We start from the raw sequence: 23300 nt of genomic DNA, 5'->3' as shown, positions 1-23300 counted from the left end.
TAGCTCCTATTGCTCCTTCAAACAGATATGGGGGGGGGCATGCAGGAATAATCGGGCTTTCATTTTTTAATAAAGTCTGCTGTATAATAATGCCAGAAGATCTGAAAGGTTCAATACCCTTTAGTAAAATACTCCTAATGGAAACAGAAAAAAAAAAACAGAAAAGAAAAGAAATATTTAAAAAAGCAAGTACATGAGCTGCAGGGATTTAAAAAAAAAAAAAAAGGAAAGCACAGGAACTTAGGGAGAGATATTTCAATAATTTGATTTTAACCTTCATAAAATGGTCATTATGGAAAGGATTCTTAATATGAAAAACCATGGAACTCATTAGGTATTCTCATTTTCTCATTTAGCGAAAATTAAAAAGAATTCAATAAAAGTAACACAGTGTGGTATAAGGTTATATTGTAAAGCAGGTTTCTAGTGACAAAGAAATATCCTCTGGTGGTAATCTAGTTGGCCAAATGCAAAAAGAGATAATATTGTCACTATTTTATAGCAATTTGAGGTTAATTGATCATAAAATTCAAGTCTTAAATACATATTTTAAAAGATAGTTTAGGCATATTAATCTTTTATTTCATTGAAGAATGTTACAAACCAGGGAATTGTGTTGAAATATAGAAACATATAATTTTAAAAGGTAATTTACCTCCTAATAATTGCTATTCCAAAAAAATATCTTTTAAGGGTTTAAAAATGCCTTCCTAACACTTGGGGATATCTTTTTTCTTACCAACTATAATAATAACAAAATAAATTGCCAACTTAGAATACAATAAAAACTGCATTTTTAAAATTTGTTTCAGTTATTAAGTTGGGAATGATGAAAAATCAACAAAGCCTAGTGGGTAAAAGTGGAAAAGCTATATGTTGTCATAAACTGGTACACTTTTTTTGAGGATTGTTAAAGCAAGAATTAATTATACCTTGGGATACACTGTCAGTTAAAATGATTTCAAGGGCAAGAGACAGAAATCCATCACAAAACAGTATAAAAAGTATTGGGACTGAATGGATTTCATACTCCCTGCTATGAAATAAATTGTATTACCCCAAAATTCCTATGCAGAAGACCAACATCCGAGGTGACCATATTTAGAGATAGGAAATTTAGGAGGTAATCAGGTTAAATGGGGTCATAAGGGTGGGACCCTGATCCACAGGATCATTCTCTAAGAAGAGACCCCAGCGGGCTCTCTAGCTCTATTTCTTCCTTCCCTTTTTCTTTTTCTCTTTCTTTCTACCTTCCTTCATTCCTTCATGTCTTTTCCCCTTCCTACCTTCCTATCCACCTTCCTTTCTTCCGCTTTCCTGCCCTCCCTCCGTCCTTCCCTTCCTGCCTTCTCCTTCTCTCCTCCCTGCTCTCCCTCCTTGCCTCCCTCCCACTCTCTCTTCTTCCAGTGAGCACAAACTGAGGAAAGGCCGTATGAACACACGCAAGAAAGTGGCCATCTGCAAGCCAACAGAGAAAGCATCAGAAACCAACCATGCCAGCATCCTGGTCATGGATTTTCCAGCCTCCAGAATGGTGAGATAATGAATTTCTGTTGTCTAAGCCACTAGTCTATTGTATTGTGTTATGGCAGCATGAACAGAGGCAGATTTCAGTACCATGAAGTAAGTGTTGCTGTAACAAAAAACCTATAAATGTGGAAGCAGCTTTGGAACTGTGTAATGAGTAGAGCTTGGGGAAATTTTAAGGAGCTAAAGAAAGCCTAGATTGCTGTGAAGAGACTGTTTGAAGAAATATGGATATTAAAGGCAATCTGGTGACAGCTCTGAAAGAATCAAGAACAGCTAGAGAGAAAGTCTCTATCTTTTTAGATAATACATAAATAATCACAAACAGAATGTTGATATACATATGGATGTTAAAAACCATTCTGGTGAAGTCTCAGATGTAAATGAGAAACAGATTAATGGAAACTGTAAGAAAGGTCATTCCTGTTATTATTATTTTTTAGGATTTATTTATTTAAGAGAAAGAGAGAGTGCAAGTGCATGCCCATGAGTGGGGGAGGAGTGAGCAGGGGGAGAGAATCTCAAGGATACTCCCACTGAATACAGAGCCCCAGGTGGGGCTGATACCGGGACATTGAGATCATGACCTGAGCTGAAATCAAGAGTCAGACACTCAACCAACTGAGCCACCCAGGCACCCTGTGCCCATCCCTGTTATAAAATGGCAAAGAAGGGTGGCTCAGTTGTTAAGAGTCTGCTTCTGGGATTGAGCCCCTTATTGGATTCCCTGCTCAGCGGGAGCCTGCTTCTCCCTTTCCCACTCCTCTGTCTTGTGTTCCTGCTCTAGCTATCTCTCTGTCTTTAAAAACAAACAAACAAATAAATAAATAAAATAAAATGGCAAAGAAGTTGGCTGAATTGTGTTCTAGTGTTATCTGGACGATAGAACTTGAAAGCTATAAAACTCTAAATTTAGCAGAGAATATTTCTAAGCAAAGAATTGAAGATGTAGGTTTGGACCGCATTCCGGCTTATACCTAAGTACAAGAGGAGAGATTGATTTGAGGAAGGAATTGTTTACAACAAAAGAACCAAAACCTGGAGATTTGGAAAATTCTCCGCCAACCCATATCGCAAAAGTTGAGAAGTCCTGTTCTGAAGATAACACAAAGGATGTGGATGAGCAATGATTTTTAACGAGGAGCTCATGGGTATGATGTGGGGATTTAATTAGTCATCTCCACAGAATCAGGAATAGAGATGGGATTATACCAGCAGAGACACTGTAAGTTTAAAGGGGACAGAGAAAGCAGGACAAGATGAAAAAGGCTGTCAGGCTTCTTGAGATTCTACGGGACAGAACCATAATGCTATTCAGTTAGGAACATGCTTTATCCTTTAAGAAAAGGAAGTAGCCCTGAAGTTAAGTCAGAGATTATAAGGGCAAGACTGGTTCCACCTATGGTTTGGGGACCAAGATGCCACTAACCAGTGTCTTGGCGACAAAGCTTCAGCACAGTGCTGCAAGGTCAGGGCCACCTCGTCATGCTAAAAGGGCAGGGACACTCGGTAGACCTGTGTGGTGCTGCTGCCACCCCAGTGGACCTGGAGGTAGGGCACAGAACCAAAGAGGATTATTTTCAAATCTTTAAGATCTGAAGGAATTTGCCTTCTAGGTTTTAGATTTGCTTAGGACCAGTTACCTCTTTCTTCTTCAGATAACCCCCTTATGAACTGAAAATATCTATGCTATGCCTGTACCACCATGGTATTTTGGAATCATTTAAGTTATCTGGTTTCACAGTTCACAGGTAGAGAAAACGTTGCCTCAGGATGAATTATATCCTAAATTTCAGCCATATCTGATCTAGATAGTGTTTTTTTTTTTTTTAAGATTTTATAGATTCATTTGACAGAGACGTCCAGAGAGGGAATACAAGCAGAATGGGGAGAGGGGGTGGGAGAGGGAGAAGTGGGCTTCCTGCTGAGCAGGGAGCCCAATGTGGAGCCCGATGCAGTGGGGCTCCATGTGGGGCTCCATGCGAAGCTCATCATGACCTGAGCCAAAGGCAGATGCCCAACGACTGAGCCACCCAGGCGTCCCTGATCTAGACGGTGTTTAGATGAGACGTCAAACTCTAGAGTTGCTCCTAGATTGAGTTAAGGCTTTTGAGATTGTCAGGATAAAATATATGTTTATAAAAAATAAAAAATTATTAAAAAAATGAATGCATTTGTCATGTAAAAAGAACATGATCATGGGAGGCCAGAGGCAGAATGCAATGGACAAATTATGTTCCTGCAAAACTTACAGGAACCCCTCACCCCAAATGCAATTATATTTGAAAATAGGGACTTTGAGTTGTGATTAAAGTTAAATGAGATCATAAGGATGGAACCCTGAGCCAACAGAATTAGTGTCCTTACCAAAAGAGACCTCAGAGAGCCTGCACTCTCTCTCCATGTACATGCACTGAGGAAAGACGATGTGAACACAGAGCAAAAAGACAGCCATCTGCAAATCAAGAATTCTCAAACCAGAAACCAACAATGCTAGCCCTCAAATCCTGGATTCTCCAGCCTGCAGGACTGTAAGATTAAAAAATCTCTATTGTTAAAGCCATTCGGTCTGTGGTATGACAGCCCAAGCAGACCCAGGCACTCCCCAAAGTCAAAAGGAAAAATAACTCCCAGGTTTGGATTAATCAGCACCCTAACTACATTGTTCTCTGATTCTCTGACCTATATATTTAGCTGTGTTTCAGCTCTATCCTCAGGCTTGTTTCCCACTTAGGAACAAAAATGGATGCAAGAATTCAGGACTCACATTATATACCATTATATATGCTCACTCTTCACCTAGCATTTGGCTATTGAAGGCTACCCATAAATGGGTTTTAGCCCACCCATGAAGCTAGTGAGGGAGCAATCCCGCCCAAATAAAATCACTGCTTTATAGCCATATGTAAGAAGTTAAATTAAGCCTGAGAAATAATACATAAAATCAATTTCAGATACCATTTATGTAAAGTTCATAGGAAAATAACCAAATGAGCCTCCTCCAAACTACTAACACATTTAAAAACCTACAAAGCATCTTTGATAACTCTTCAATCCTTCCTTCAAATATTTTACAAAAAGTACAGTGCTCTCAAGCCTCCCTGGCAAGATAATAAAAGGACAAACAACATCTAATATGGAAGATCTTCCTAGTTAACTCCTCCTGCTACAAATAACCTACCTAGATAATATCTTAATCTTCTAAATTTTCAAAAAAATGATAAAGATCATTGTATACAATTCTCCTTTCTAAACTCAATCTTTATTTAAGGCATACCTTTTTGAAATCACGTAGTTGGAAATAATATTTTAATTATAAAATTTCCTTAATAGTTTAAAAGTAGGAAATGCTCTTTTTAAAAACTTTCCCAGAACATCAATACATAATACACACAGAGAAATCACAAGCATTCAGCTCAACAAACTATCCAAAGATAATATACCCATGTAACTAACACCCCAATAAAGAAATAGCAATTCACCCACTCCTTCCTCCTCAAAGGTTGATTTTTAACACTATAGTTTGGTTCTGCATATTTATGAACTTCATACAAGTGAAATGTTGATTTTTAACACTATAGTTTGGTTCTGCATATTTATGAACTTCATACAAGTGAAATCCTATAGTATTTAGTCTTTTTTGTTTTTGGCTTCTTTTGTTCAACACTATGTTTGTGAGTGACTCCTATATCGTTCTTGTAGGAGTCATTTGTTCTTTTTCATTACCCCATACTTTTCCATTAAATGGCTATACTCTCTATTCAATTATTTTTGGGTATTTAGGATATTCTAAGGGTTTGGTTACAAAAAACATGATGCCCTATTTTTATGTGGTTTTTGGTGGAATAGAATTGTTGGATCACGGAGTATGAGTCAATTCAACTTTAGAATATTATGTCAAGGTGTTTTCAAAGTTGTTATTCCAGTTTCTAGACTACCAGAAATTTTGAGAGCTCCACATCCTCTCCTACATTTGTTCTTGTTTTGTTTTTTAATTTTAAGCGTCTTTGATGAGGATATAGTAAGCTGGATTCTATTGTGGCTTTAATTTGCATTCCCTGGTAAAAATTAAATTGAGCACATGTTTATGTTTTGTTAGTCACTTAGATATCATATCCTCTTTTGTGAAGTGCCTGTCCAAGTCTCTCACCATTTTCGCAGGGAAGGGTTACAGTTTCAGACTGTTTTTACTGATTTATATGAGTTATATATTGTGAATATAAGACCTTTGTCCTTTATGCAAGTTATATTTAATACCACTGGGAAGCTAGATTTTTTATAATACTGTGGATATCTTCTGATGACAAAACTTTTTAGTTTTACAGTAGTTTAATTTTATTGTAGTGCTTTGTGTATAATTTTCCCTATTCTAAAGTTATGAAGAAGAATTCCTATTTCATCTTCTAGATATATCCTTGTCTTCCCTTTCTCCTGGAATTTATTTTTATATTTAGCATGAGCTAAGAGTCTAATGTTATTTTTCTACCATGTGCATGGTTAGTAGATCCAGCACCAAAACATTATGAAAAGGTTTTTATCATAAAGCGATAAACATTGACAATTGTGGACTTTGCTAACAAAACTTAAGAATGGCCCCACTTCCATCCCAGACCTCTCTGCTACTCCCTCTACTGCAGAATTCTCTCCTGTTACATTAACTTTCCTGAGCGACCGGGGTCACTAACATTCTATAGAGAATGTTGATACTCCCTATAGCAAAACTTTGTTTTAGCCATCTGTAGGCTGGGGTTACAATTCACCCAAAACCTTTTCAGTACTATTTGAGTCTTGCCCTTCAGGTTGAGTCTGCGGTGTGGACAGAGTTCTAACCATTAGGTCAGGTCTCAAATTCTTTGGTATGTTAATTAGGATCAGATCCTCTCCTGTGCTGCTGAAAAGTGATCCCATAAAGTCATAAGTGACTTTATAGGATGACTTTCTCTCTGTTATTTCATTTACCAGATCCTTCCTGATTCTCTGGGCACCACTTGGCATCCTTTGGCCAGAAACTGCTCACTTCCATGAATGTGCCGCATTCTGGGCTGGGGGGACAGAGGAAAGGAAAAAGCAATGGCATATGTCTTAGCCCTCTTGGAACCACAGCTCTACCGTATGTAAAGGAAGATTCCCCTCCTTTGGAGATTTGGTTCTTGCAACTTCTCATTCCAGCCATGTTACTGTTGTAGGACTGCTTGGGATTTGGGGGTGGGGGTGAGTGAACTAGGGAGAGAGAGAAAAAATAGGAGGTCTCCACGGTTCACTCTGAGTTTTAAGAGCTTCCTTTTCCTTTTCCTTGCCCTAACTCAGAACTAGGGGATGTTTCCATGATGTTTCTTGTCGAGACCTCAGTAGTCACTCTCAGGTTTCAGCCTGCATTAAGTTTCAAGTCAGGGGATACCAGAAGAAAATAATGGTAAATTCCCAAAAGGTTTAGTGGCACTTTGAATTTGGGTCTTCCTTAATCTCCCTACTGATACTTTTCAGAACTATCAAATAGCTATCCATGCATTTTATCCAGGTTTTATCGTTGAAATCAGTGGGAAATAGAAAGGGTTTTATGTTTACTCAGTATTGCCTGGAACTGGAAACCCTATGGTAAATGAGCAATGGCTTCAACTTAAAGTCACTGGCTGTATTAGCCTTAACAAGACATTCAGCTTTTCTTTTGAGTCTTTGAAGCCAGGTCATGATTGACTCCTCCTTTCCAGCTACGGAGGTCCTAGAAGCCACTTTCTTCCAAATAAGGCTGTTTCACCTTCATTAAAATCTGTTGTTTAGTGTAGCCACCTTTGTTAATATCTTAGCTAGATCTTCTGGATGATTTGCTGCAGCTTCTATATCATACTCAATAGTCAAAGACTAAATGCTTTTCCTCTAAAATCAGAAACAAGAGGGGCGCCTGGGTGGCTCAGTTGCTTAAGCATCCGACTCTTGATTTCAGCTCAGGTCATGATCTCAGGATCCTGGGATCGAGGGAGTAAGTTTCAGATTCTCTCCCTCTGCCCCGCCTCCACTTGCGCATGCATGCAAGCGCGCAGGCTCTCTCTCAGATAAATTTTTAAAAATCTTTAAAAAAATAAAATAAAATCAGAAACAAGGTGCTTGCTTTTGCCACTTCTATTTAACATGGTAATGAAGTCCTACATAGAACAACTAACAAGAAAAAGAAATAAAAGGCATCTAATTTGGAAAAGAAGACGTTACCTGTTTGCAAATGAAATGAACATATATATAGAAAACTCTAAAAATTCCACACACCAAAAAAACTTAGAATTAATAGAGAAATTCAGCAAAGTAGCAGGACACAAAGTTAACACAAAAAAACAGTTCCATTTCTATATACTAACAATAAACAATCTAAAAAGAAATTAACTAAACACCTCCATTAACAGTAGCATCAAAAAGGTTTAAATACTTGGGAATTCACTTTAAAAAGGAACTGAAAGACCTGTACAATAAAAAGTACAAAATATTGCCCAAAACAAAAGGCAAATAAATAGAAAGACATCTCATTATCATGGATTTGAAGACTTAATACTGTAATGGTGTTAACATCAACACTGTAATGATGTTGATACTATCCAAAGCAATCTACACATACAACACAATCCCTATAAAAATCCCAACAATATTTCTGTTTGTTTTTTTTTTTTTTTTTGTGGGGAGGGGTTGTTTTGTTTTTTAGAAATAGAAAAATTCATCCTAAAATTCATATGGAACCTCAAGGACCTAAATAGCAAGTTAATATCATATAATCTTTTTTTAAAGATTTTATTTATTTATTTGACACAGAGAAAGAAATCACAAGTAGGCTGAGAGGCAGACAGAGAGAGACAGCGGGAAGCAGGTTCCACGGTGAGCAGAGAGCCCTATGCGGGGCTCAATCCCAGGACTCTGGGATCATGACCTGAGCATAAAGGCAGAGGCTTTAACCCACTGAGCCACACAGGTGCCCCAATATAATATAATCTTAATAAAAGGACAAAGTTGGAGGATTCATACTTCCTGATTTCAAAACTTACTATAAAACTGTAATAATTAAAACAGTCTGGTACTGGCATAAAAATAGACATATAGAACCAATGGAATAGAATAAAAATCCCAGAAATAAACCTTCACATATTGGATCAAATGATTTGTGACAAGGGTGCCAACACCATTCAATAAAGAAGGGATAGGCTTTTCAACAAATGGTGCTGGGAAAAATGGATATCCAAACGCAAAAGAATAAAGATAGACCCTTACTTAATACCATGTCAAAAAATTAACTCAAAAAGGATCAACAAACTAACACAATAGCTTAAATGATAAAACTCTTAGAGCAAAATTTAGGCCACAAGCTTCAGGACATTTGTTTGGCAATGATTTCTTGGATATGACACCAAAGGCTCAGGCATAGACAAAATGGGCTCCATAAAAACTAAAAACATCTATTCATCAAGGGCACTATCATTAGAGTTAAAGCAGGATATTTAGTGGAGGAAAATAATTGAAAATCATATAGCTGACTAATTATCAGCTGATAATTATATATCTAGGATATATAAAGAGCTCCTACCACTCAACAACAAAAAAACAAGGAACCAGATTCAAAACTGGGTAAAGGATTTGAACAGACATTTCTACAAAGAAGATAGGTAATTGATGATTAAGCACATAAAAAGATGCTAAACATCACTAATCATTAGGGAAAAATAAATAAAAACCACTATAAAATACTACCTCACACTCATTAGGGTGGCTACTATCAAAAAACAAAAAAAAATTACAAGTGTAAGTGAAGATATGGAAAAACTGGAATCCTTGTGCACTTTTGGTGAAAATGTAAAGTAGTACAACTACTGTGGAAAATAGTATGAAGTTTCCTCAAAATATTAAAAACAGAATCACCATATACTCAGCAATTCCACTTCTGAGTTCCTACAGAAAGGAACAGAAAGTGAGGTCTTGAATACATATTTGTACACTCATGTTCATAGCAGCATTATTTACAACAGCTAAAAGACAGAAATAACTCATGTCCATCAACAGAAAAATGGACAAAGAAAGCGTGGAATTTACATACAATGGAATATTATTTAGCCTTGGAAAGGAGGGAAATTGATACATTTTACAATAGGGATGAATCCTGAGAACATTTTGCTAAGAGAAATGAGTCAGTCACAAAAGTAAAAACACTCTGTGACACTTTTTATAAAGTGCACTAGAATACTCAAAATTATAGAGACAGAAGGCTGGTGGTAATTGCAAGGGGGTTGAGGAAAGGAGACGGGAAATTATTATTTAATGGCATAGAGTTTCAGTTGTGTAAGATAAAACATTCTGGAGATGAGGAGTGGTGATAGTTACATAATAATATGAAAATATTTTATATCACTGAAATATTCACTTAGAAATGGTTAAGAAGGCCAGTTTTATGTGTGTTTTATCATAATATAAAAGTTGAACAAAAAATGCAAAAATTCATAAGAAAAATTTAATAATTCTAACTTGTTTACACCTAAAGCCATAATATTAAAATGAAAATTATTAAAACAAAGTTGACAAATGCACAAGTAATAAATGACACAGTAATAAATCTCACTTAATAATATGTAGATAAAACATGAAACATGAACATGCAGGAAAAACTAACAAGTTTTACCTAATGGGCCATCGATAAAATCCTGAATCCAATGATCTAAGAAACTCTACTCTTACCAAGTAAGTGCAACACTTACAAAGGTTGATCCTATATTTGACAACAGAAAAAAACTCCACAAAATACCTAAATATCATAAAGACCTTTTACTAACTGAACAAAAAGCCAATAAAAAGACACATAGAAGAAATCCTACACATTTAGAAATTCAAAAATAGACTTCTAAATAATTCAAGTGGAAATCATAAAAGGAATTAGAAAATTATTTGACTTGCAGGATGATAAAATGCTATATATTAAACTCCCCGAATTCAGCTGAAACAGAATTTTTTTTAAAAAATTGGTAGCCCTGGGGGGGAGGAGTCAAGATGGCGGAGAAGTAGCAGGCTGAGACTACTTCAGCTAACCGGAGATCAGCTAGATAGCTTATCTAAAGATTGCAAACACCTGAAAATCCGCGCACAAAATCAGGACTTTTAAAAGTCTGTTCCGCTGAGGGACATCGCTCCAGAGGCTAAACCGGGGCGAAGCCCACACGGGGTCAGTGTGGCCTCAGGTCCCGCAGGGTCACAGAAGGATCGGGGGTGTCTGAGTGTCACAGAGCTTGCGGGTATTGGAACGGGAAAGCTAGCTACAGAGACTGAGCCGACAGTAAGCTCGCAGCTCGGTGTTACCTTGAACCGGTCGCAGGCTCGGTGAGCTCGGAGCGCAGCCGGAGGTCAGTAACTGGCGCTGTTCTCTGAGGGCGCACTGAGGAGTGGGGCCCTGGGCTCTCGGGTCCTCCGGGCCGAGACCAGGAGGCCGCCATTTGTATTCCCCTTCCTCCGGAACTCTACGGCAAGCCCTCAGGGAACAAAAGCTCCTGAAGGCAAACCCAAGCGGATTACTCAGCCCGGCCCCTGGTAAGGGCTGTGCAGTTCCGCCTGGGGAAAAGACACTTGCGAATCACTACAACAGGCCCCTCCCCAGGAAAATCAATAAGAAATCCAGCCGAGACCAAGTTCACCTACCAAGGAGTAAGGTTTCAATACCAAGGAGAGCAGTAGAATTCCAGAGGAGGAGAAAGCAAAGGACAGAACTCATGGCTTTGTCCTTGTGATTTTTTTTAGTCTTGCAGTTAATTTAATTTTTTTCTTTTTCATTTTTGATTTTTTTTTTTCTCTCGCCTTTGGGTAAAAATTTTTTTTAACTATTTCCTTTTTCTTTTTTAACGATTTTTTACTAGTTTATCTATATATATATTTTTTCTTTTTTACATTTTTCTTAGGGGTTTTCTTTTTTTAATTCTTTTCTTTTTTTTATCTTTTTTTTTTTTCTTCCTTTTTGAACATCTTTTTATCCCCTTTCTCCCCACTCACGATTTTGGATCTCTTCTAATTTTGTTAAAGCATATTTTCCTGGGGTTGTTGCCACTCTTTTAGTATTTTACGTGCCCCTTCATATACTCTTATCTGGACAAAATGACAAGACGGAAAAATTCAACACAAAAGAAAGAACAAGAGGCAGTACCGAAGGCTAGGGACCTAATCAATACAGACATTGGTAATATGTCAGATCTAGAGTTCAGAATGACAATTCTCAAGGTTCTAGCCGGGTTCAAAAAAGGCATGGAAGATATTAGAGAAACCCTCTTGAGAGATATAAAAGCCCTTTCTGGAGAAATAAAAGAACTAAAATCTAACCAAGTTGAAATCAAAAAAGCTATTAATGAGGCGCAATCAAAAATGGAGGCTCTCACTGCTAGAATAAATGAGGCAGAAGAAAGAATTAGTGATATAGAAGACCAAATGACAGAGAATAAAGAAGCTGAGCAAAAGAGGGACAAACAGCTACTGGACCATGAGGGGAGAATTCGAGAGATAAGTGACACCATAAGACGAAACAACATTAGAATAATTGGGATTCCAGAAGAAGAAGACAGAGAGAGGGGAGCAGAAGGTATACTGGAGAGAATTATTGGGGAGAATTTCCCCAATATGGCAAAGGGAACGAGCATCAAAATTCAGGAGGTTCAGGGAACGCCCCTCAAAATCAATAAGAATAGGCCCACACCCCGTCACCTAATAGTAAAATTTACAAGTCTCAGTGACAAAGAGAAAATCCTGAAAGCAGCCCGGGAAAAGAAGTCTGTAACATACAATTGTAAGAATATTAGATTGGCAGCTGACTTATCCACAGAGACCTGGCAGGCCAGAAAGAGCTGGCATGATATTTTCAGAGCACTAAACGAGAAAAACATGCAGCCAAGAATACTCTATCCAGCTAGGCTATCATTGAAAATAGAAGGAGAGATTAAAAGCTTCCAGGACAACCAAAAACTGAAAGAATTTGCAAACACCAAACCAGCTCTACAGGAAATATTGAAAGGGGTCCTCTAAGCAAAGAGAGAGCCTACAAGTGGTAGATCAGAAAGCAACAGAGACCATATACAGTAACAGTCACCTTACAGGCAATACAATGGCACTAAATTCATATCTCTCAATAGTTACCCTGAATGTTAATAAACTAAATGCCCCTCTCAAAAGACACAGGGTATCAGAATGGATAAAAAAACAAAACCCGGGACGCCTGGGTGGCTCAGTTGGTTAAGCAGCTGCCTTCGGCTCAGGTCAGGATCCCAGCGTCCTGGGATCGAGTCCCACATCGGGCTTCTTGCTCGGCAGGGAGCCTGCTTCTCCCTCTGCCTCTGCCTGCCATTCTGTCTGCCTGTGCTCGCTCTCTCCCCCTCTCTCTCTCTGATAAATAAATAAAATCTTTAAAAAAAAAACCCATCTATATGTTGCCTCCAAGAAACTCATTTTAAGCCCGAAGACACCTCCAGATTTAAAGTGAGGGGGTGGAAAAGAATTTACCATGCTAATGGACATCAGAAGAAAGCAGGAGTGGCAATCCTTATATCAGATCAATTAGATTTTAAGCCAAAGACTATAATAAGAGTTGAGGAAGGACACTATATCATACTCAAAGGGTCTGTCCAACAAGAAGATCTAACAATTTTAAATATCTATGCCCCCACCGTGGGAACAGCCAACTATATAAACCAATTAATAACAAAATCAAAGAAACACATCAACAACAATACAATAATAGTAGGGGACTTTAACACTCCCCTTACTGAAATGCACAGATCATCCAAGCAAAAGATCAGCAAGGAAGTAAAGGCCTTAAATAACACACTGGACCAGATGGACATCACAGATATATTCAGAACATTTCATCCCAAAGCAACAGAATACACATTCTTCTCTAGTGCACATGGAACATTCTCCAGAATAGATCACATCCTCGGTCCTAAATCAGGACTCAACCGGTATCAAAAGATTGGGATCATTCCCTGCATATTTTCAGACCACAATGCTCTAAAGCTAGAACTCAACCACAAAAGGAAGTTTGGAAAGAACCCAAATACATGGAGACTAAACAGCATCCTTCTAAAGAATGAATGGGTCAACCGGGAAATTAAAGAAGAATTGAAAAAAATCATGGAAACAAATGATAATGAAAATACAACGGTTCAAAATCTGTGGGACACAACAAAGGCAGTCCTGAGAGGAAAATATATAGCGGTACAAGCCTTTCTCAAGAAACAAGAAAGGTCTCAGGTACACAACCTAACCCTACACCTAAAGGAGCTGGAAAAAGAACAAGAAAGAAACCCCAAACCCAGCAGGAGAAGAGAAATCATAAAGATCAGAGCAGAAATCAATGAAATAGAAACCAAAAAAAGAATAGAACAAATCAACGAAAGTAGGAGCTGCTTCGTTGAAAGAATTAATAAAATTGATAAAACCTGGCCCGACTTATCAAAAAGAAAAGAGAAAGGACCCAAATAAATAAAATCATGAATGAAAGAGGAGAGATCACAACCAACACCAAAGAAATACAAACTATTATAAGAACATACTATGAGCAACTCTACACCAATAAATTTGACAATCTGGAAGAAATGGATGCATTCCTAGAAACATATAAACTACCACAACTGAACCAGGAAGAAATAGAAAGCCTGAACAGACCCATAACCAGTAAGGAGATTGAAACAGTCATTAAAAGTCTCCAAACAAAAAAAAGCCCAGGGCCAGATGGCTTCCCGGGGGAATTCTACCAAACATTTAAAGAAGAACTAATTCCTATTCTCCTGAAACTGTTTCAAAAAATAGAAATGGAAGGAAAACTTCCAAACTCATTTTATGAGGCCAGCATCACCTTGATCCCAAAACCAGACAAGGATCCCATCAAAAAAGAGAGCTATAGACCAATATCCTTGATGAACACAGATGCGAAAATACTCAACAAAATACTAGCCAATAGGATTCAACAGTACATTAAAAGGATTATTCACCATGACCAAGTGGGATTTATTCCAGGGCTGCAAGGTTGGTTCAACATCTGCAAATCAGTCAATGTGATACAACACATCAATAAAAGAAAGAACAAGAACCATATGATACTCTAAATAGATGCTGAAAAAGCATTTGACAAAGTACAGCATCCCTTCCTGATCAAAACTCTTCAAAGTGTAGGGATAGAGGGCACATACCTCAATATCATCAAAGCCATCTATGAAAAACCCACCGCAAATATCATTCTCTATGGAGAAAAACTGAAAGCTTTTCCGCTAAGGTCAGGAACACGGCAGGGATGTCCATTATCACCACTGCTATTCAACATAGTACTAGAGGTCCTAGCCTCAGCAATCAGACAACAAAAGGAAATTAAAGGCATCCAAATCGGCAAAAAAGAAGTCAAATTATCACTCTTTGCAGATGATATGATACCATATGTGGAAAACCCAAAAGACTCCACTCCAAAACTGCTAGAACTTATACAGGAATTCAGTAAAGTGTCAGGATATAAAATCAATGCACAGAAATCAGTTGCATTTCTCTACACCAACAGCAAGACAGAAGAAAGAGAAATTCAAGAGTAAATCCCTTTTACAATTGCACCCAAAACCATAAGATACCTAGGAATAAACCTAACCAAAGAGGCACAGAATCTATACTCAGAAAACTATAAAGTACTCATGAAAGAAATTGAGGAAGACACAAAGAAATGGAAAAATAGTCCATGCTCCTGGATTGGAAGAATAAATATTGTGAAAATGTCTATGCTACCTAAAGCAATCTACACATTTAATGCAATTCCTATCAAAGTACCATCCATCTTTTTCAAAGAAATGGAACAAATAATGCTAAAATTTATATGGAACCAGAAAAGACCTCGAATAGCCAAAGGGATATTGAAAAAGAAAGCCAACGTTGGTGACATCACAATTCCGGACTTCAAGCTCTATTACAAAGCTGTCATCATCAAGACAGCATGGTACTGGCACAAAAACAGGCACATAGATCAATGGAACAGAATAGAGAGCCCAGAAATAGACCCTCAACTCTACGGTCAACTAATCTTCGACAAAGCAGGAAAGAATGTCCAATGGAAAAAAGACAGCCTCTTCAATAGATAGTGTTGGGAAAATTGGACAGCCACATGCAGAAAAATGAAATTGGACCATTTCCTTACACCACACACAAAAATAGACTCAAAATGGATCAAGGACCTCAATGTGAGAAAGGAATCCATCAAAATCCTTGAGTAGAACACAGGCAGCAACCTCTTCGACCTCAGCCGCAGCAACATCTTCCTAGGAACAACGCCAAAGGCAAGGGAAGCAAGGGCAAAAATGAACTACTGGGATTTCATCAAGATCAAAAGCTTTTGCACAGCAAAGGAAACAGTTAACAAATCAAAAGACAACTGACAGAATGGGAGAAGATATTTGCAAACGACATATCAGATAAAGGACTAGTGTCCAGAATCTATAAAGAACTTAGCAAACTCAACACCCAAAGAACAAATAATCCAATCAAGAAATGGGCAGAGGACATGAACAGACATTTCTGCAAAGAAGACATCCAGATAGCCAACAGACCCATGAAAAAGTGCTCCATATCACTCGGCATCAGGGAAATACAAATCAAAACCACAATGCGATATCACCTCACACCAGTCAGAATGGCTAAAATCAACAAGTCAGGAAATGACAGATGCTGGCGAGGATGCGGATAAAGGGGAACCCTCCTACACTGTTGGTGGGAATGCAAGCTGGTGCAGCCACTCTGGAAAACAGCATGGAGGTTCCTCAAAATGTTGAAAATAGAACTGCCCTATGACCCAGCAATTGCACTATTGGGTATTTACCCTAAAGATACAAACGTCGTGATCCAAAGGGGCACGTGCACCCGAATGTTTATAGCAGCAATGTCCACAATAGCCAAACTATGGAAAGAACCTAGATGTCCATCAGCAGATGAATGGATCAAGAAGAAGTGGTATATATACACAATGGAATACTATGCAGCCATCAAAAGAAATGAAATCTTGCCATTTGCGACAACATGGATGGAACTAGAGCGTATCATGCTTAGCGAAATAAGTCAAGCAGAGAAAGACAACTATCATATGATCTCCCTGATATGAGGAAGTGGTGATGCAACATGGGGGCTTAAGTGGGTAGAAGAAGAATAAATGAAACAAGATGGGATTGGGAGGGAGACAAACCATAAGTGACTCTTAATCTCACAAAACAAACTGAGGGTTGCTGGGGGGAGGGGGTTTGGGAGAAGGGGGTGGGATTATGGACATTGGGGAGGGTATGTGTTTTGGTGAGTGTTGTGAAGTGTGTAAACCTGGTGATTCACAGACCTGTACCCCTGGGGATAAAAATATATGTTTATAAAAAAAAAAAAAAAGAAGGGAATCTTTCTGCCCTTCAACAGACGAATGGATAAGGAAAATGTGGTCCATATACACTATGCAGTATTATACCTCCATCAGAAAGGATGAATATCCAACTTTTGTAGCAACATGGGTGGGACTGGAAAAGATTATGCTGAGTGAAATAAGTCAAGCAGAGAGAGTCAATTATCATCTGGTTTCACTTAGTTGTGGAGCATAACAAATATCACGGAGGACATGGGGAATTGGAGAGGTGAAGGGAGTTGGGGGAAATTGGAAGTGGAGGTGAACCACGAGAGACTATGACTCTGAAAAACAATCTGAGGGGAATGAAGTGGTGGGGGGGGGTGGGAGGTTGGGGTACCAGGTGGTGGGTATTATAGAGGGCACGGATTGCATGGAGCACTGGGTGTGGTGCAAAAATAATGAATACTGTTATCCTGAAAATAAATAAATTTAATTATTAAAAAAAAAATGCAGCCACTGGGGGGAAAAAAAAATTGGTAGCCCTAAATGCATGTAGTAGAGCCAAATAGCTAGAAATTAATAAGCCTGATTACATTTTAAATCTAAAATTTGGAAAATAATAAAGCAAATTTTAAAAAAGGTAAAGTAAAAGCAGAGAACAATGAATTAGAAAACAATAAAACAATGGCATGAAACCCAGTTTTTATAAGTATCCCCAATACTGTCAAAACTATTACATGGCTTATCGAGAAAAAAAGGAATAAGAAAAGAGGCAAAATTCACAATGAAAAGGGAGACATCATTCTAATATAAGAGAAATTTTGGAATATTAATATTGGAAAATATATGGCAATAAATTTTAAAAATAAGATAAGATGGGCAATTTCCTAAAGAAAATCATCACTTATGTCAAGAAAAAAAAAAAAGAAAACCTGAGATGTAAATATTAACAAAATTTCATGAGAAACTGAAAAATCTACTCAAAAAAATCAAATCATACAAAAGCAAATTTATTAGCACCACACTCTAACCAACTGAGCTAACCAGCCAGCTACAAAAGCATATTTAAAAGCCTTACCAAATTCATATGGTCTTATTGACTGGTTTGATTGACTGATTGGTGGGCAGCAGAGCAAGGTTTATTGAGCCATAGCTATGTGATAGTACCAAGCTCCCAATGAGGAAGGGGACCCGAGATGGTTGCCCTCACATGGTTTTATAGGGCAGTTCTACCAAACCTTCAAGCAACAGACGAATCTATTATGCCAGTCATTAAAATCTGCCTTACTGATCACTGATATCAGCACTGTGATATAAAAGATCTTTAAACTTCTTCCCTGCTCTTTCCTTTGCAGGAGTTTCCCCTAATACATTTATTGCATGTTTAATGCCATCTTGGTTGTCTGCTTCTCTGAGGACTTTAGTCTGGGTAATCATGAGGTTTAAAAAAGGGGATTTGGAAATGGCTCACTTATTCCTTGGCAGGCTAAAAGAACACCATCAGCATTGGTAGTGGGGCACAGACAGTCCATGGAAGAACACTGCAACTGCTAAAGATTTCACCAGTGGAAAGCTGGGGAAATCACCTTCAAGAGAGACTAGGTTGGCTGATTGCTGCTATGTTGTATTAATACCTGCAGTGTTAACAAGTGATAACAAGAGACTAACGGTCATTAACAAACATTAGTAACTAAATATAAAGGCTAGAGAGTCCCTTGGATAGCTTTAACTGAGGTCCTTATCTTTGACATTGGGAAAGCCAATATGGATCAGCAGCAGACGATGATCTAATTGTTAGAGTTGCAGAGCCCAAGGTTATCAAATGCTCAGCCAGACCAGTTCTCTCATGCACACACAAGGGCCATGGCTGGGAAAAACTAGCCCTTGAAATATGGGATAGGAATATTTAGAATGGAATATCAAGAAAAGTGCTTTTAAGCATGAATCTGTTGGTTCTACAATTCCCTTCCCTAGTAGGAGAGACAATAGACTCGTCCCTAATGAGCTGTTACCACCTTCTCTCCTGCTTACCAGTCTGATAACTATTTTTTTTAAGATTTGACAGAGAGAGAGACAGACAGACAGAGACAGACACAGAGAACGAGAACGTGCACAAGTAGGGGGAAGAGCAGAGGAAGAGGGACAAGCAAACCCCATGCTGAGCACAGAGCAAAGCAGGCCTGGTTTCACAGCCCTGAGATCATGACCTGAGCAGAACTCAAAATGAATGCTTAACCAACTGAGCCACCCAAGCACCCCATAACTAGGGTTTAAGGACAGCATAATACATATATTGGCCTCATAAGAAAAGGAAGATACATATACTTGAAAGAGCTATACCAATAAGCTAGAATGTACTGGCATGAACCAGGGGAGTATGACAGGAATTGGATTTTGGTGGTGTTTCTTCAAGAAGGATGGCAGGTAAGGCTGGATAAACAAGAACTCATGAATTTTCACGCATATTCTCAAGACCACAGGAGATATCATGTCATACTGAGAACTCCTGAGGAGGGGATGGGGAAAACTTGCTGCTGGAGTGATTCTTAGAAGCCTGGAAAAAGCAATGGTCAACTGAAAGTGTAATGGAAATGCCTAAGTTGCCTAAGCAGATGGAAGAGAAAGGAATAAAGAAGCCAACAGAGGGAATATGCTAGAATCGGTATACTATGTAAGGCCAAAAGAACTACCAGCAGATTATGCCCCATGGGACACAATCATTCACCAAGGCCACTAGAGAAGGATCATGTTGATGAGAGGGGCATCAGCTTCACTAAAAAGTTCAGTGGTGGCGTTCTTCTGCAGACCATAGCTGACAAGAGTAGAGGCAGTCATAGGGGTAGACATTAAGAAAGGGACCCCTAAGTAAAAGACGGCAGGTGTCAGGGCTTAGCTGATAAAATCCATGGCCCACAATTACCATAATGATCAATAAGACTGTTGGAGCAGACAAGAAGACTTGCCCACAAAGAGCTGTGGAGATGATTAATAATGCATGGCATCTTCAGAGCTCAAATAGGTGGGCAGACAACAATAGTGCTATTTAACATTTACTTTTGTTTTAAGCAAGAATGAGGAAACAACAGGCTGAGAACTGTTCTCTCAATAGAAAAATCATGATCCTCTGTCCAGTTTCCAGATAAGCTAATTTCCAGATCCAGAGCCCCATTGACTGAACAGGTAGCTGGGTCCATAGAAGAAAGAACATCTTGAAACATCTTGAAAAGTGTGTCAAGTGATCCTCAAGGGGACCTTTGTGTGATTCCTATCCCTAATGCTGTATATTTGTGTGTGTGTGTGTGTGTGTGTGTGTGTGTGTGTATATATAGATAGATAGATTAAAGCATATAACGGTTATATATACTGTACAAGAGAAATAAGTAGATACTTTAATTAATATCAGATACTGGGAGAGAGATGACACAGATACTCAGGGATTAAATGTCAAAAATGGCCCCTTGTTAGATTTGGGGTGTCTTCAGGAGTCATGTAACAAATGTTTGCTAAAGTCTGGCTCACTATGGACCAAGCAGTGATAATTTCCCCAGTTCTTAAGTGTATAATAAGAATTCATGGAGACGGTGGTTAGAGTAACCTCTACATTGTGTCCCTGGCCAGTGGGTAAGATCTATCACAGTGAGAAAGACCAAACGGCAACCTCTAAAACTACCCTCCATCTGGTTAAGATGTTAAATTAAAAGCACTGTCATCCCAGGAGCTTAGTGCAAGTATGTACCACCTTAAAATTCTAAAAGGTGCAAAGGCAGTGGTACCTACTCTATTTGCATTTAATTTGCCTGGCTTAAAATTTCAGATTCACACAGATTTACCTTTCCACCTTACATACCAAACAAAAACATTTACTTTTATTTTTTATTATGTTAGGTTAAGTGCATTCTTAGTGCATACAGTGCATTCTTAGTTTTGGATGTAGTGTGCCATGATTCATTGTTTGCGTGTAACACCCAATTTATTTTTAAAATAATTCCCTTCCAGTTTTCTAATCATTTACTATGTTATACTACAGACTCTCACAATAAGAAAATCCTTTAGTTCTATATACGAAAGAACTGAGATTTTCACCTAACTATGAGCTACTTATGATTGTAGAGAAGCTAAGATCAGAACCAGGCTATGCCTATAAGTGATCTCCCTGTACTTGCTCAATCCTGTTACCCCTGAACTATGCCTAATAGAGAGGTCAAAACTGGCAGTTTGTGAACCGGTCTCCATCGAAACATGGCTAAACTGAGAAGCTGACATTCACCTTTGCTACATCAGTAACTCAGAAACAGCCGCAGCAGTAACAGGGGTCTGATTGAAGGATGTCCATAAATGCTGACTTGTTTAAAATGGTCTTTTAAGACTTAGCAGTAGCTTTATTTAAAAAAATAGAAAAAAAAAACTTTAAAATATTCTATCCATGTTTTTTCTTAACAATGAGATAATTTTAAAACTAATTTCCATCTCACTACTGAAAGAAATTTAAATGACAAAAAAGCACATCAAATATATTTTATCTCACACAACAGGTAGATTATTTTATTTCACTTTGTCCATGATGACAACATAATAAATAGGATCATCTCTAAGACATGGTACACATTAACACTAGCTTTTACTTAATAAAAAAAGCTATTGAACTTAAATATGCATACAAATTCAAAAGCTTAAAATAAAACCCTAAACATTTAATAATTTACATATATATTCAACTTTGTGAATTTTTATACAAAGTTGAACTTTTCAGTATATTTCCATCCACACTTTTCTGCATCAAAAACCAGTTTTATTTTGATGCTTTAATAATGGTTGTCCGATTATAACTGCTAGTACTTTCCAAAAACATACTAGTCCCTGATAAATAGCCCTAAAATCCATTTATACTCAGAAGAACAAAGTCATAAAACATTAGGTATATTTAAGATGTTTCCTCTTTTCATTTTTAAGGGACAAATTTAAAGTATGCACACATTAGTGATAAATGTGTTTATAGCATTAAATTCTGGAAATCACAACTTTTAAAGGGGACAGAGAAAAACAGGACTGTTTTCAGAGCAAAGTGACCAAAGTGACAAGGCTTCAACAACAGAAGAGGATAAAGAGACAGGGAATATGTAAATTGGAAAAAGGAGTTTAGAAAACTGAAGGGCTATAAATGGAGATGAGAGATGAGACCTGCTCTGTGTTGGACCATATGGATGAATGAGAAGTGGTGTTATGGGGAGACAGATTTCATCTCAATTATAAAGAACAATTAGTTATCTGAAGATAGAAAATGCTATCTCAGGAGATGGCGCGATTTTGCCATTAAAGGCATTCGGGCATAAGCTAGATGAGGGGTTGGGCAAATTATGTCTAAAGGCAGAACTCAGCCCACCAGCTGTTTTTGTAATAAAGGTTTATTGGAATAGAGCCACTCCCATTTGTTTCCTTATTGGCTCTATCTGCTCTAATACTATAGCAGCAGGTTTGCATACATGCAACAGAGATGGTATAGCCCACAAATCCTGAAATATTTGGCCCTTTAAAGAAAATGTTTGCTGACCTCTGTGAGGAAGGTATTAGAAATTTAAGTATTGTATGGATATCTGGGTAAGATAACCAACAATGGTTACACTGGTCTTTAAGAAAGTGCTTGGCATATCAACTATGTCAAGGATTGGGCTGTACGGGTTTCTTCACTTAGTATAAACGAAGCCAGCCAACTTGGTGAATGGAGGCCAAAATTCATACTGCACTCTGTAAAGCTGTGTGCCATGATATAGGGCTATGTCTGCCAAAAGGAGGACACAAATTTTCTAATTTGCATGAAGGCACCCAGTGGGCCAGCACAACCTGCACATACAATAATCATATTAACAAAAATAACCTCTCTTCCTATCCAGATGATCTAAGATGCCATAACAAGATATCCTATCACTGACTCACTGCCTCTCCCAATTCAATGTTTCTTTATTTACATCCCATGGAAATAATAGATGTCCCCTGAAAGGATTTTCATGTTTTGAGAAACGCTACAAACTCTACCCTCTCTTTTAGAAAGATACATTGCAGATTAGCATATTAAAAACTCGAAGGGGAGGGACGCCTGGGTGGCTCAGTGGATTGGGCCGCTGCCTTCGGCTCGGGTCATGATCTCAGGGTCCTGGGATCGAGTCCCGCATCGGGCTCTCTGCTCAGCGGGGAGCCTGCTTCCCTCTCTCTCTGCCTGCCTCTCCAACTACTTGTGATCTCTCTGTCAAATAAATAAATAAAATCTAAAAAAAAAAAAAAAAAACTCGAAGGGGAAAAAAAACTTATAACATTAGTAGTAGAAGTAATGTTAGTTATAAGCAAACTAAAGAGCCCTATTTTCCAGAGTTGTTAATTACAGAAACTTTCTTATTAACTTACTGTTAATATCTCAGATAATAATGCTCTAGGG

At 38.1% G+C, this 23300-nt stretch overlaps 1 protein-coding gene across 3 annotated transcripts in view; it reads right to left on the bottom strand.

Moving 5' to 3' along the window:
* The window catches only part of ATRNL1 (attractin like 1), an 815229-nt gene that overhangs the window by 406969 nt on the left and 384960 nt on the right, over window positions 1–23300 (bottom strand). The gene's annotated exons all lie outside the window — the stretch shown is intronic.

This window comes from Mustela nivalis (assembly GCF_964662115.1).
Source record: "Mustela nivalis genome assembly, chromosome: 2".
Taxonomy (NCBI): domain Eukaryota; kingdom Metazoa; phylum Chordata; class Mammalia; order Carnivora; family Mustelidae; genus Mustela; species Mustela nivalis.
This window is presented reverse-complemented; position numbering and strand designations above follow the sequence as displayed.